Source organism: Rhinopithecus roxellana, chromosome 12, assembly GCF_007565055.1.
Source record: "Rhinopithecus roxellana isolate Shanxi Qingling chromosome 12, ASM756505v1, whole genome shotgun sequence".
Classification (NCBI taxonomy): domain Eukaryota; kingdom Metazoa; phylum Chordata; class Mammalia; order Primates; family Cercopithecidae; genus Rhinopithecus; species Rhinopithecus roxellana.
The window spans coordinates 71,745,869-71,759,173 of record NC_044560.1 but is presented as its reverse complement, the minus strand read 5'-3'; the positions used below and the strand labels follow the sequence as shown (position 1 = coordinate 71,759,173).

Below are 13,305 nucleotides of genomic sequence, written 5' to 3'. Positions count from 1 at the left end.
TGTCATTTCACCAGGACCACTCATGAAATCCCCATAAGATTTCCTTCCCCAGGATACGGCATTAGAGAAAGGATCTGGGCTTAAATGATTATCGCTGGGCTGCTGCCAAGAAAGAATATCATATTCCTGGCTTAATAAATTAAAAAAAAAGAAAATGTAAGTTGAATCTAAATGAAATATAATTCAATTCCCTTTTTATCCAAGTGATTTAGGTGGGCAAAGGATAGGGGCTCTGGTAAGAGCAAATTAAATGAATCCTCTGATACATCACAGTGGCTTTTAGGGCAGCATTGGGGGTGGGCTCTTGAATGGCGAGGTAAGGGCACTCCCCCAGCACCTAAGGCATGTATCAGAACACACAGTGAGAGAGGGAGGTGAGGTGAGGTAAAGCCCTACCCCACTGTTATTCCTGTCTGTTGTAAACAGTGAGGACTCACAGAAGGTTCTTGAGTAGGGGTCTTGGACATGACCAAAGTAGAGCTTAGGAAGCTAACCTCGTCATATCTCAATAAATACTTGTTGGGTTAATGAATGAATGATTCAGATTAATATCAAGACAGAGACATGAATCTGGCCACTTAGGAATACGGATTTCACTAAAGCCCAATGAAAAACAATCAGAAAGTGATATCAGATCAATACCATTATTAGAGTTTTAAGTTATTTATGGCTTTCTAATAGGTTCTTCTTAATGTAACAAAAGTGTTGAACAAATGTGACACATGGAATGTGATAAAAACACAACTTGACTTTTGTTCTTATTGATCCTATAAAGTTTATTTTGTATGGTAAACTTTTTCTGCCTTAGATGAATACAGTTCACCCCAAGGTAATTTACAGTCTGTCTTGTGGTCATTTTAAGTCACAAACACAGCCCAATCCACACATTAGAATACCGAGCCCTGGAAAAATTTAAAACCTTGAATTTTATTTAATGTTGAATTGTCTCCCTTTCTTGGGCAGCCCCAGTATGAGCTGGCTGCCTGCAGTGAGAGAGGAAGGCTTGATCCTTCATTTCTCTCTTCCTGCTCCTCTTCCTCATTAGGCTTGCCCCTAGGGTTGGGATATAAAGAGAGGAACCAAAAATAGTAGAAGGGAATTTTCTTACTCAGCCCTATCTGCCATAATTTGACTTTGTGCTGAGTGTGGGCTGACGTTTAAAGCTGATATTCTCTTGAGCACTCTTTTGGGGGGTACCCCCTCTGTGGGATCTCTGGAGCTGTGTTGATGCCCCTTCTTCTGCTGACAGCTCCCCACTTTAGAAGATCCGCCCCCACACACTGTGGAGTCCCATTGCCCCTTCTAGGAGGTCCTCTCTGATAGAGCCTAACACAGCCTCAGGATCGCTGGTTCTCTATCCTGTCGTACACTGGGGGAACATGCCTTGTCCTTCCACTACAGGGGCTTGGGGTTGCGGGAATTTCCCAGAGGTAGCAGCTACTTGCTTTGGCTTCATCATCCTCAACACAATTGGCCAGCTTCTCTCTTACTCTACAGATTTTCTGGGGCTGAAATCAGCCCTCAGCTCACTGTCTTTCAAACTTCAGGTGACACATATTAGACTCTCAGAATGGCCGTGTTGAAGGCTCTCAAAACTTGAGGGAGGTTCAGGTGTCCCCTCACCCCTTATTTCCTCTTGAGATGCAGGACTTCAGGCTTACAGCAAAAACTTCCAAAAAATCCTTCTCACTAGAATTTTTCTTCTTTCTTCTTACTCTGCAACAAATCTTTTCTGTTCTTGAAGAGAAAAAGAAGCCCTTGGATTAATGACCTTAAATTTTGAAACCAAACCCAAACATCAGGGTTTGTTTTGTTTTAGATTCCTCTTACGGTGTTCTGTCCCGTGCATACACTGGTACCTGAGAGCTACAATGTCAGTCCCTCTGGAGAAACTGAGGTGAGAAGTGTTCTATTTTAACATTAGGTTATGTTCACCTAACAAACTATGTAGGGCATTCAGTAAAGTGGCTTCAATTCTTCTCAGTTAATACTCTTGCCCTTTTAAAACCTGACATGAAAGAACTTCCAAGGTAACCAAATTGGTAAATATCATTTGCAGTCTTGACTGATTGTGACTGTTGCCTGATCACCAGGGGTAGGAGCTTACACAATTTGGCAGAGGCTTTCTTTAAGAAAAAGAATGCAAAGTTAGAAATAAAAAATTGGTTGTGTAGAAAATAGAAAAAATAAAAATAAATAAAAAATTAAAACAAAAACAAAGATAAAAAATTGGGTATGTAAACAACTATTTACTTGGAATGAGAAAAATCCACAAATTACAAATTTTAAAATGTGGATCCTTTTGTGTTTCATAAATGTGATGATTGGGTTCTCACATGTGAGTTGTGTGAGATGTGCTTCCTTCAAACCCTGTTACAACATCCATACATACCCTGTCTGTCATGAAAGAAGAAAAATTAAAAAAGAATAAAATGTTGACAAATACATCACAAACATCAAATGTCCAGGAAAAATTATGTAATTCTTTTATTAATGAATTGTCTTACATATACCCTTATAATTCTTTTGAATTTTAGTATAATCAATAATTCTGAATAAATACGCAAAGCTACATGAAATTAAGGTACATAGAGGAGTAAGTAAAATCCATTTTAAACATCATTGTATTAAGCTACTTACTTATTCTTATACTACGTACATGGGCTTATTTTATAAATATGTGTGGTGATTTTATCACTGGAATGTTTCTTTAGGTTGTTGTAATTCATTGATGAATACTTTTTCATTCTCTTTTCTCTAAAGCTGCTCTTTGTCTTCAGGATGCGATGTGATCCAACATATTGGGATGTATAAAATACATGACTAAACAGACACAGTCATTGTGAACCTGGCACTGGTTTGTGTCCTACAATACAGGATTTCTGATAAATTCTATTTTGTGTGATTTACCTCAAAAATAAAAAATATTGGGTTTATAATTGCATACACTGCTTATCATGTATATTCTCGACAGAACAGAACTTCCATTTTGACCAGGCATCTTTGAGAATTAAATCCTCTGCTCAGACTTTTACATAACTGAAGATTGGCAGAAGTTTCCACAGGCTAGCTTCTGGTTTCATACTTTTGAAACCTTTGTCTACGTGATTACCTACAGACTTCCAATGCCAAGTACAACATTCAAATCACAGTATGACCTCTAGCGTTGCCCCTGTCTGTCAGATATTGGTTGAGTAGCAAAGGAGCATTGGAAATATTGCTGGAAGCCATTCCTGCACCACGATAGCTAACAATAACTTAGATATGGAAGTGAACCACATAAAAATAACCTTCTTAACCCAAACTCTGTCTCTTCAAGTCAGCTTCCCCTTAGCTGAATCCAATCACCCCTTGCCTCTTTAAAATCACCCTTGACCAGGCGCAGTGGCTCACGCCTGTAATCCCAGCACTTTGGAGGGCCAAGGCAGGCGGATCACCTGAGGTCAGGAGTTTGAGAACAGCGTGGCCAACATGGGGAAACCCCATTTCTACTAAAAATACAAAAAAAAAAATTAGCTTGGTGTGGTGGTGTGCGCCTGTAATTCCAGCTACTTGGGAGGCTGAGGCAGGAGAATCACTTGAACCCTGGAGGCGGAGGTTGCTGTGAGCTGAGATCGCGCCACTGCACTCCAGCTTGGGTGACAGAGCAAGACTCCATCTCCAAAACAAACAAAAAGACTACCCTACAGAAGAGCAAATGTAACAGACAGTAAGCTGGAGAGGAAAGAGACAGAGGTCTTAACCGATTGTAGTTAACACCCTAGAGAAGAGCAAGTGGAACAAACGGTAAGCTGGAGAGGAAAGAGACAGAGGTCTTAACCGATTTTAGTTAACTTAGCTCACAAGTTTTACAAAAGCTTATGACTGTGGGAACACATTGCTTGGGTCCCAAGCATGAAAACGGCTTATGCAAGGGAGGGGGCCTAGAACTTTATTAACATCATGATAATTTGCCTTGCCAACCAGGAATGAGCCCTGCTTGGATGGACCAACTGTTCACAGTGTATTTACAGTTATTGGCACTGTAAATATTGGCACTCTGGTGTGCTTGTGGGCAAATGTAGGTTAATATGTGTTACTGTCAGAGTTTAGCAGTTGGTCAACCTCCAACAGGAGTCAGCAACTGTGTAGAATTTCCCTGAGTTTTAAATGTATGTCTTAGCCCTAAAGGCCTTTGGAAAGTTATTGGTCTTATTAGTGAGTTCATATACCATTGAAAGATATTTGACTAGAAAATGACATTTTAGTAAACTGGTAAGGAGGAGACTCATAAAAGCACCACGAAGACACTGGGAAAATTAAAGAAAGCACAGTAAGATGTCTTATCAGTTTATGATTCTCTTTTGTACACTAGTACTTTATAAGGGAACAGTCACAGGAATGATTTCAGCTACAAGTAACAGAATAATTAACTAATGGTGGCTTAAATAATAAAGATAATGAACTCTTAGAACAAAAAGTCTGAAGGTAGGTGACTGATGACTCTGCTATTTTAGGACTGTGTGTCATTACCTTGATGATTCTCACAGTAAAAATATGGTTGTCCTAGCTCTGGGAATCATTTGTGCAAAGGCAGAAAACAGGAGGTAGCTAGAGAGTGCGTGTCTTTCTCCTTTCAGTAAGGAGGAGAAATCTTTCCTAAGCAATTTGCCATCAGAATTGCTCTTTAAATCTCATTGGCCAAAACTGGGCACATGGGCACCCCTAGCCTCAAGGAGGAGTTGGGAGAGCGAATATCTGGCAAAGCGATATGAGAGTTTCTTGATTGGCTTAGACTTGTCATGCTTTATCTTTCAGGGCTGGGCACTAGGTATCCTGAAAAATAATATGGATTTTATTAGTAAGGAATAAAAGGGATATGGCTATTGGGTGGCAATGAATGTTACATGCAACCAGAACCTTTGGGTTTAGTAAAACTATCTTTTTACTTGGCAATTATCAAACTAACATGAATTAAGAATGTATGTGAATACAAACTATCATTTCATTAGCAAATATTCTGTGCTAGGAACTTGGTACTAAATGTTAGATATACATTATCTGCAATTTTCCCAGCAGTCCTGCAAGATGAATATTATCCCTGTTTTCAGAAAGATTAGGTTACATCCCAATTAGAGAAATAAGTAGCTCTATTCTGACTTCTATCATTAAAGTCTTGCCTTTCTTGAACTTCAAGTAAATTAAATCATATAGGAGGTATTTTTTGGTTTCCAACTTCTCTTGCTCAATATTAGATTCTGGACTCATTCATGTTGTTAATGAATACCATGAATAATTTAAGTTTTATTGCTGTGTACTTATTGTTTGAAAAAAATAAAAATTTATTCATTTTACTGTAGATTGACATTTGGGTTGTTCCTAGTTCAGCGAAATGATTAAAGCAACTAAGATTATTATATGTGACACAATTAGATCATAAATTATATGATTATATAGCTATATGATTAAAGTAACTAATATATAAGTATATATCTTATATTATATAACATATTATATTTACAGAAATGACCAAAATAAATCCAACAAAAAGTACTTCTTTTTGTTGGATTTGCAATTTGTTGGATTTACATACAAGAGTAAAATAAGGTATTTTTAGCTTTAGTAGATACGCTCTAAAAGATTTCCAAAGTAGTTGTAACAAGTTATACTCCCGTTAGCAAATTATGAGAGATTCATTTGCCAATGTTTGGCTTCATTATATATATTATTTTAGAAGGTAGTAAGGAATATGGTATGTGCTATGGAAAAGGAGAAGTTGGGCAAGATAAAGGGGATTGGAAGTACTGGGGGAAAGTACAGCAGTTTGAAATGTTAAATATGTGGTCAAGATTGGCTTTTACTTATTTGTTTTTTTGACAGGGTCTTGCTCTGTTACCCAGGCTGGAGTGCAGTGGAATGATCATGGCTCACACTGCAGCCTCAACCTCCCAGGCTCAAGCGGTCCTCCTGCCTCCCAAGTAGCTGGGACTACAAGTGTGTGCTACCGTCCTCTACAAAAAATATATTTTGTAGAGATGGGGTTTTGCTCTGTTGCCCAGGCTGGTCTGGAGCTCCTGGGCCCAAGTTATCTGCCGCCTTCACCTCTCAAGTGCTGAGATTACAGGTTTGAGCCGCCATGCCTGGCTGGCTTTTTTTTTAATGTGCCAGCTGAGCAAAGTCATGAAAAAGTAAGGGAAAGAGCTATGCAGGTATGTGAGGAAAGTATTCTGGGTAGAGGGAAAAGCCAACACAAAGGCTATTAATAAATTGCTGGTATGTTCCAGCAAAAGCAATTGGTCATTGTGGAAGAAATAGAGTGAACAAGGGAGAAAGCTATGGGAAATAATATGAGGGGGGAAAACAGCCAGATGATGTAGGGCCTCAAGGACATGGTGAGTGCTTTGGCTTTTACACTGAGTGAAATGGGGAGCTACAATAGGGGTTTGAGCAGATGAGTGACATAATCTGATTTACACTTAAAAAAATTCTGGTTGCTAGATTAAAAATAACTGTGGGCGGGAGCAGGGAGATGAATTAGTCTATTGCAGGAGGTGACAGTGGCTTTGACCAAAGTGGTGATAGTGGATGCTCCAGGCAAATAAGGTGTCAAAAGCCAAGGTGCAGAGATGGAAAGCTCAGTTCGAGGCCGGTATCAGAACTGTGAGCAAACCAGTTGTCTTCCTAACGGGGGAGGGAAAACGACAGCTGCCATTTATTGAACATTCACTATGTGGCAAGCATTGTGCTAAATGTGATGCTCAGGCGACCTCTTTTAGTCTCCATAACAACCTTGTAAAGACATTTAGAATTTAGAACCTTTCATATAGTTACATGACTAAAACGTAGCACACCTGGCATTCTAACCCTTCATTTCATTCTACTCTAGCACCAAGGCTAAAAGGGAAACTTGAGGCCAGATTGTGGAGGGCCAAGAGGTTTGAACTTTTGCCTGGTTTGAACTTTTACCTTCTCAATCTTTTTCCCGCCTCCCCACATTTGAGCGACAGGACACCTCCAGGAACTGCAGCTTAGCAACAGAGGTTCAGCGTGAGCGCGGCCTGGGGAGGGTCATCGCCTTTTTGGGCGTGTGGGGAGAAAGGCAGCTCGCCTTGTCGTGGCTGGCGATACCCCTCTCCAGGAAGGGTGTGACTCTCCGCTTGAGGATCCTCCCTATACATAAAGAGGAGGCTCAGCAGAGCCTTGATTAGAGATCATAGAGGATCGACAACAAGGGTCCGGAAGACGAATTGGCAGCGAGGTGTATGGATTCGATACAGAAGCTGGAGGTAGAGTCCAGCTAACAGACCACTGCAGTTCGACGGAGCCAGAGTGGGGCAACGAGGAGAGATGTCGGGGAGGGAAAGGGGATGGGACTTGGGGACTGGAACGGCTCGAGGACGACGGAGACAGGGGAGTTAGGCTCTAAGGATTATCTTACTGTGCCTCCTCCCAGTGTCCTCGGGTGGCGGCTGCACAGCCCGCGAGCCCTCAGAGCTGCCGTGCAGCACCTTGGCCACTAGGAGGCAGGCCCGCCTCATCTGGAGCCCGGGCTGCCGCTCCCTCCAGGGAGGGCGGGGCTGCTGCTTAAATTCCAAGTCAGGTCAACCCCTGGAACGCTTAATGGGAGCTTGGATTTAGAACAGTTGATTTTCATTGAGAAGGAAATTTGGACAGTCTCCCACTTGACTGAAAACGGCTAGAAACAAGGCTTACGGTACAGCAATGAATGCCAGAGTGCAGGCGCCGGTGCCCAGGCGGCCCGGGGAACAGGAGGGCCGGAGGAGGAAACAGCTGCCTGCAAAACACCAGCAGCGCCCTTAATTAACACCAGTGCTGGCCGGGGGGATTGTGCTTCCGGAAATTCCCAACTCCTTTCCCTGCTTGCCCAGGGCCATTCCATTATACAATTTCTTACGTTTTTCCCCGTCCCGGGTCTGAAATGGAAAGAGGTGTTACCCTAGATGCCCCGAGACAAGCGGGGCCGCAGAGACCTCACATAGCCGAATAGCAGTGGAGCAGGTGCGTGTGTGTGTGTGTGCGTGTGCATGCTGTGAGGGTGTGGTGTGTGTAACTTGCTCCCATGTGTCTATGTGCTTGCTCTGCAGGGGGAACGCTAATGTTTATTTGTTTGGCTTCAGCCCAAAAGAGAAACAAATAATGAGGTGAACGGAAATGAGCTGGAGTCTCTGTTTTCACCGCTAATTAGCCCCCGTCGATTTTGACGAAGAAGACATATAATAGACACAAGTGAGCAACGGATGAGAAACTCAGGGACCTAGGCTGGGGAAAGTGCGGCTGGTGCGGGGTGTGTGGGCAGGGCTAGGAAGGGAATCTCAGAAGCCCGGGTGCCTGGATCAGGCCACCAGGTCATTCCCACCCTTAGATGAAAATCTGCGCATTATTCCATCTTGGCTGGCATCTGTTATGGGCTGACCTTCATCTTACTAAAGGCCATTTCACTTTTTGAAGGGTTAACAGTTACCTTCTTCACCTTCCCCTGGGCAGTTCTTTGTTCTCTTTGTCAGGCTGGCTGCTGTCCATATTTCTCAGAGCCGTGGTCACAGCCTCTTACTCACCAGCTGCGCAGACAAACCCAGCCTTGACCTGGCTCTGCACTTCAGCATGTTGCCTGCTGCTCCTTAGGCTCTTCTCTTGCTACCTGTGAAAGGTCAGATGCAGAATGGTGAAGGCAGAAAAAGACTGTTTGATGACAAGGTGAGGAAGAGCTGCCGCTTACTATACCTGTGTCTATTGATGTGCGAGTGAGCGGGAAAGGTGGTGGTAGAAAGTCATGTTAGAGACCTCTATGGCAGGCCCTTCACTTATCAGCAATGCCAGGGTCCCTGTCTGTGGGGCCCCCACAGGCCCAACTCATACGGGCTCCAGAGACACCAGTTAAGCTCAAGAATGTGTCCCCCCAAGTTGCCAAAGTATGTGTCCTACCCTCAGAGAACCTGGTCTCTCCAGGGCTCTCATAGCCCCTTGTGACCATATGCCTTGCTCCTTGAGCATGAATATGAGAATTAAAAACAATTCTTCACCCAGAGCAAGTTCTCCTCAGACTTGTATTCTCGTATGTGTGTGTGTGTGAGGGAACTTCATTTCTTCCACATCCTAATAAATATAGAGAATGGTCACTGATTTGCTTTAATGCGACCCCCAGAGCAAATGCCAGAGAAAAGGCAAGTAGGCAAAGCAAAAAAACTTTATTTACAAGCCAATGTGAAGGAGGGAGCGAGGTTCACCGGTCTCCGGCGGTGGAGGCCGACGAAGTCGCTCCGGCGTTCTCGGGGGAGGTTCCTAGGTCGGCACAAGAGCAGGGGCCAAGGAAGTTCGCACCGGGGTTCTCCGACGAGGTTCCTGGGTCCCGCGTACGAGGAGGGGCCAAGGAAGTTCGCACCGCGCGCCCGCCGGGAGCGGCTTTTATGTCCTGGGCCCGGGAGTGGGCGGGCAGTGGGCGGGACATAGGCGGGTCGGGGGCGGGGCGGTAGGCGTGGCTAGGCGGGTTCCGGTTCTTCTCTGTTGGAGGTCGGGTTGCGCCTGAGCAGTCGACCCATGTCTTTCCCAGGCTCCAGAAAGTTGACGGTGAAGAACCGGGAACTGCGCCATCTTGCCTCCCTTCGTCCAGTCACTTCTTAGAAATTGTTGTTCACAGCACTTCTGGGTTGTTGCTAGTCTTTATCCCCTTTCTTTTTGCTTGCCCCTTTAGGGCACAACTATCACAGTCCAGGTTTTCTTTCTAATGCTGCTCTTCTTCTTCTTTTGTTTGTTTGTTTGAGATGGATTCTCACTCTGTTGCCCAGGCTGGAGTGCAGTGGTGTGATCTCAGCTCACTGCAAACTCTGCCTCCTGGATTCAAGCGATTCTCCTGCCTCAGCGTCCCAAGTAGTTGGGATTACAGGCACGCACCACCACGCCTAGCTAATTTTTGTATTATTAGTAGAGATGGGGGTTTCACCACGTTGGCCAGGCTGGTCTTGAACTTCTGACCTCAAGTGATCTACTCTCCTCACCCTCCTAAAGAGCTGGGATTACAGGCATGAGTCACTGTGACCAGCGCGCTCTTCCTTTATAATTTGGTAGATTGGGCCATGGTGGGAGTTCTCAAACTTTAATAATAATAATAATAAAAACTCCCAAGAAGTTTGTTTTAAATGCAGATTCGTCAGGTCCTGCCCAAATCTATGGAATCAGAATTTCTGGAGTGGTATACGGGAATCGGCATTTTACCAATCCCTCTGCTACCTCCTCCTCCCCTAAGATCTGAAGTCGAACAGTTCACAGAGCACATATCATAAAACGTGGTGCTGAAGGAGGCCTTGAGCCCTTGTCTGGGTCACTCAGGCTGCTATAACAAAACACTGTAAACTGGATGACTTATAAACAACAGCAATTTAATTCTCACAGTTCTGGAGGCTGGAAGTCCAAGATCAGATTTGGCATCTGGTGAGTCCTCACTTCTTGTTTCCTAGAACAGTCCTTTTCCCCGGTGTCCTCACCTAGTGAAAGGGGCAGATAAGCTCCCTTGGTCCCTTTTATAAGGGCACTCACTGATCTCACTCATGAGCCCTCCACTTCATGACCTAATCACCTCCCAAAGGTCCCACCTCTTAATACCATCACCTTGGGGTTTAGATCTCAACACATGAGTTTTGGAGAGACACAAACATTCAGACGACAGCTGTCCCGTTTTTTTTTTTTATGTTGAGAATTCTTTATATATTTTAGATCAAGACCTTTCTTAGATATATAATTTCTAAATATTTTCTTTCTGTCTGTAATTTGTCTTTTGATCCTCTGTCCCAGGTCTTTCACAGAACAAAAGTTTTTAATTTTGATGAGATCCAATTTATAAATTTTTCTTCTTATGGCTCATGCTTTTGATGTCAAGTCTAAGAACTTTGCTTAGTCCTACACACCCCAAAGATTTTTCTCTTATATAGTTGTATGTTTACGTTTGAGTCCATGATCCATTTTGAGTTGATTTTGGTATTGGTTTAGGTCCAATTGCTCCAGCACCATTTATTGAAAAGGCTATTTCTCCTCTATTGCATTGCTTTTACTTCTTTGTCTAAAATTAATGGGAATTTTGAGTGGGTCTATATCTGTGTTCTCTATTCTGTTCCACTGATTGCTTTGCCTGTTCCCTCTATCAGTACCATACTGTCTGGATAATGCAGTTATATATTGGGCTTTAACATTGGGAAGAGTGATTCTTCCCACTTTATTCTTGTTTTTAAAGTTTTTTTTTGTTTGTTTTCTTTCTTTCTTTCTTTCCTTTTTTTTTTTTTTTTTTTTTTTTTTTTAGCAATTCTTGGGTCTTTCCCTTTCCATCTAAATTTTAGAGTAAGCTTGTCTATGTCTGTGAAAAAAACTTATTTAAATTTTGATAGTAATTGCATTAGCATGATGTAGTTACAGAGATGAAACTGTGTGGAAAAGTTGGGCAGCCATAGTTGCTATATGATTTGTTAATAAACTTTGATCCTTCTAGAATCCTAGAACCAGAGAGGACTCAACACTTTAAACTGACTCCAGGGAACATTGTAGGTTCTTGGGGGTTCACACACCGTCTTTAGGAAAACGGAGCTGTCTTAAGAGAAGTTGTACATACTTCTGTGAGAACCGAATGTTCTGTCTTATGGCTGTGAGAACCAAATGTTTACTTAAGTAAAACTGATCTTCACCTCTACTTTACCAGGGAAGGAAGAGCTGAAGGACCCTGGGGATGATTGAACAAAAGCCTCTCACCAGCACGCTCAGGAATTGTCCTGAGGGCAGCAGGAGGAGTGGTAATTCTGCAAGAGAAGGTGGCTTTGTTGAAAGCCTTTAAATTCAGCTTCATTACTTGCCAGTCTCCTTCCTTGTGTTCTAGCCGTATTTCTTGTCCATTAGGCAGCCAGCTCTTAACATGAGATCTTCCTGGTTTTGCATTCTTTTCTGCAATGCTGACACTTCCTTCTAGTCACACCCTTCGGCGCTGTAATCTATGATCTTAGTTTTAGTCAGTGATGAAGATATTTCGCACATTAACTGTTATTTCAGTTAACACCAGATGGAGTGAACTCAATTCCTCTTCTCACACAAAAGTTGGCCCCAAACTGGTTCAAAAATATCTTTGAATTCTTTCTTGGCTAGTGTCGGTTTTTTGTGTCCCTTTAGTGATCTGATTAATATTGGCTTTTGTGATGGCTGTCACGTCAAGATAGCTGCAAGCATTGTTAAAGAAACATTTGATAAGAGGGACTACTTACCTGGAATTCACCCCCAGACCACTGAAATCTTAACTACTGATGACAGTTTTGTGTATCCTTTAAGGAGTTCTTTAACTCTGAATTCTATAGAGAAAATAAAAAGATTTGTTGAAAATGACTGGCCCCATGTGGGTTGAGAACTATATCCAGTTAACTAAACTGTAAACAGCTAACTGAATCTGTTAACAGTTAAGTATGTTATCTATAAAATAAGCTTCAAGTAGCACTATGTGTTGTAACTTCTTGGTGCCTCTAAATTAAGAGTTAAACCCTTAGATCTGGCTAAGGAAATGAGTTTATCCTAGCTCAAAGGAGACCTTTTCCTCAACTCTTCCTCCATTATTTTTATTCTCTATTATTTACTTATCATCTCATATGTCCCCTGTCATGTTACTTTGGAATCATTTCTTCGAGATGCAAACTGCAGCTGATGTGGTCATTGGGTCTATTGCAGCCCCCACCAGGTGTTCACTTCTGGTGAGAGGCATATCCAGGGCCTGAGTGCTGGAATCCAAAGATGACAAGGGTGGAGCATTAGTGAGTTAACCTCACAGCTGGAGGGTCTGTGCTGCATATTCTCCCCTTGGGCCATGAGAGCACATGCTTGAGAATTACACAAGCCTGTAGCAGGGCAGGGCTCAGGGCTATGGAATTGATAACACCAGTGGGACTAAGGCATCCACCATCTGTTCTTTGTTATGTTCATGCCCATCACCAAAGTAAAAATCACAGTCATCCTTCTCTCCACCATTTCTGTCTCAATCAATCACTTCCTCCTAGGCTGGGCAAATTATCTTCTCCAACTTGCCGGAGGAAGAGGGAATGTCTTTTGGTAAGGCACAGAGGAGCCCTTGGTTTTCCAGTTACACTCCTGCTAATTGCAGAGAGTTCTCAGTTCTTGGTAATCATGGAGGCTTGCATCTTTAAGCGCGTGCCATCTGCAAAAACTGGCCCCAGTTGCTATCTGGAGTTGGCATCTCCCACTGAGATCTGCATGAACTTTGTCCCTGTAGGCTGCAGGGATCTAAGTAGTTTTCAAGTCCCTGGCTTTTGATAGGAAGCAAAAAGCTTC

General features: G+C 42.9%; 1 long non-coding RNA gene and 1 other non-coding gene across 2 annotated transcripts; one reads left to right on the top strand and one right to left on the bottom strand.

Annotated features, from left to right (window-relative positions):
• Positions 1-755: 755 nt before the first annotated feature.
• Positions 756-7,143, bottom strand: LOC104662646. Its single transcript, XR_748021.2, has 2 exons — positions 6,946-7,143; positions 756-2,397 (listed from the first exon to the last, which is right to left on the bottom strand). It is a non-coding gene; the product is annotated as an uncharacterized LOC104662646 (long non-coding RNA).
• On the top strand, positions 2,297-2,403 carry LOC115892589. The gene has a single exon (XR_004052455.1). It is a non-coding gene; the product is annotated as a small nucleolar RNA U13 (small nucleolar RNA).
• Positions 7,144-13,305: the final 6,162 nt, after the last annotated feature.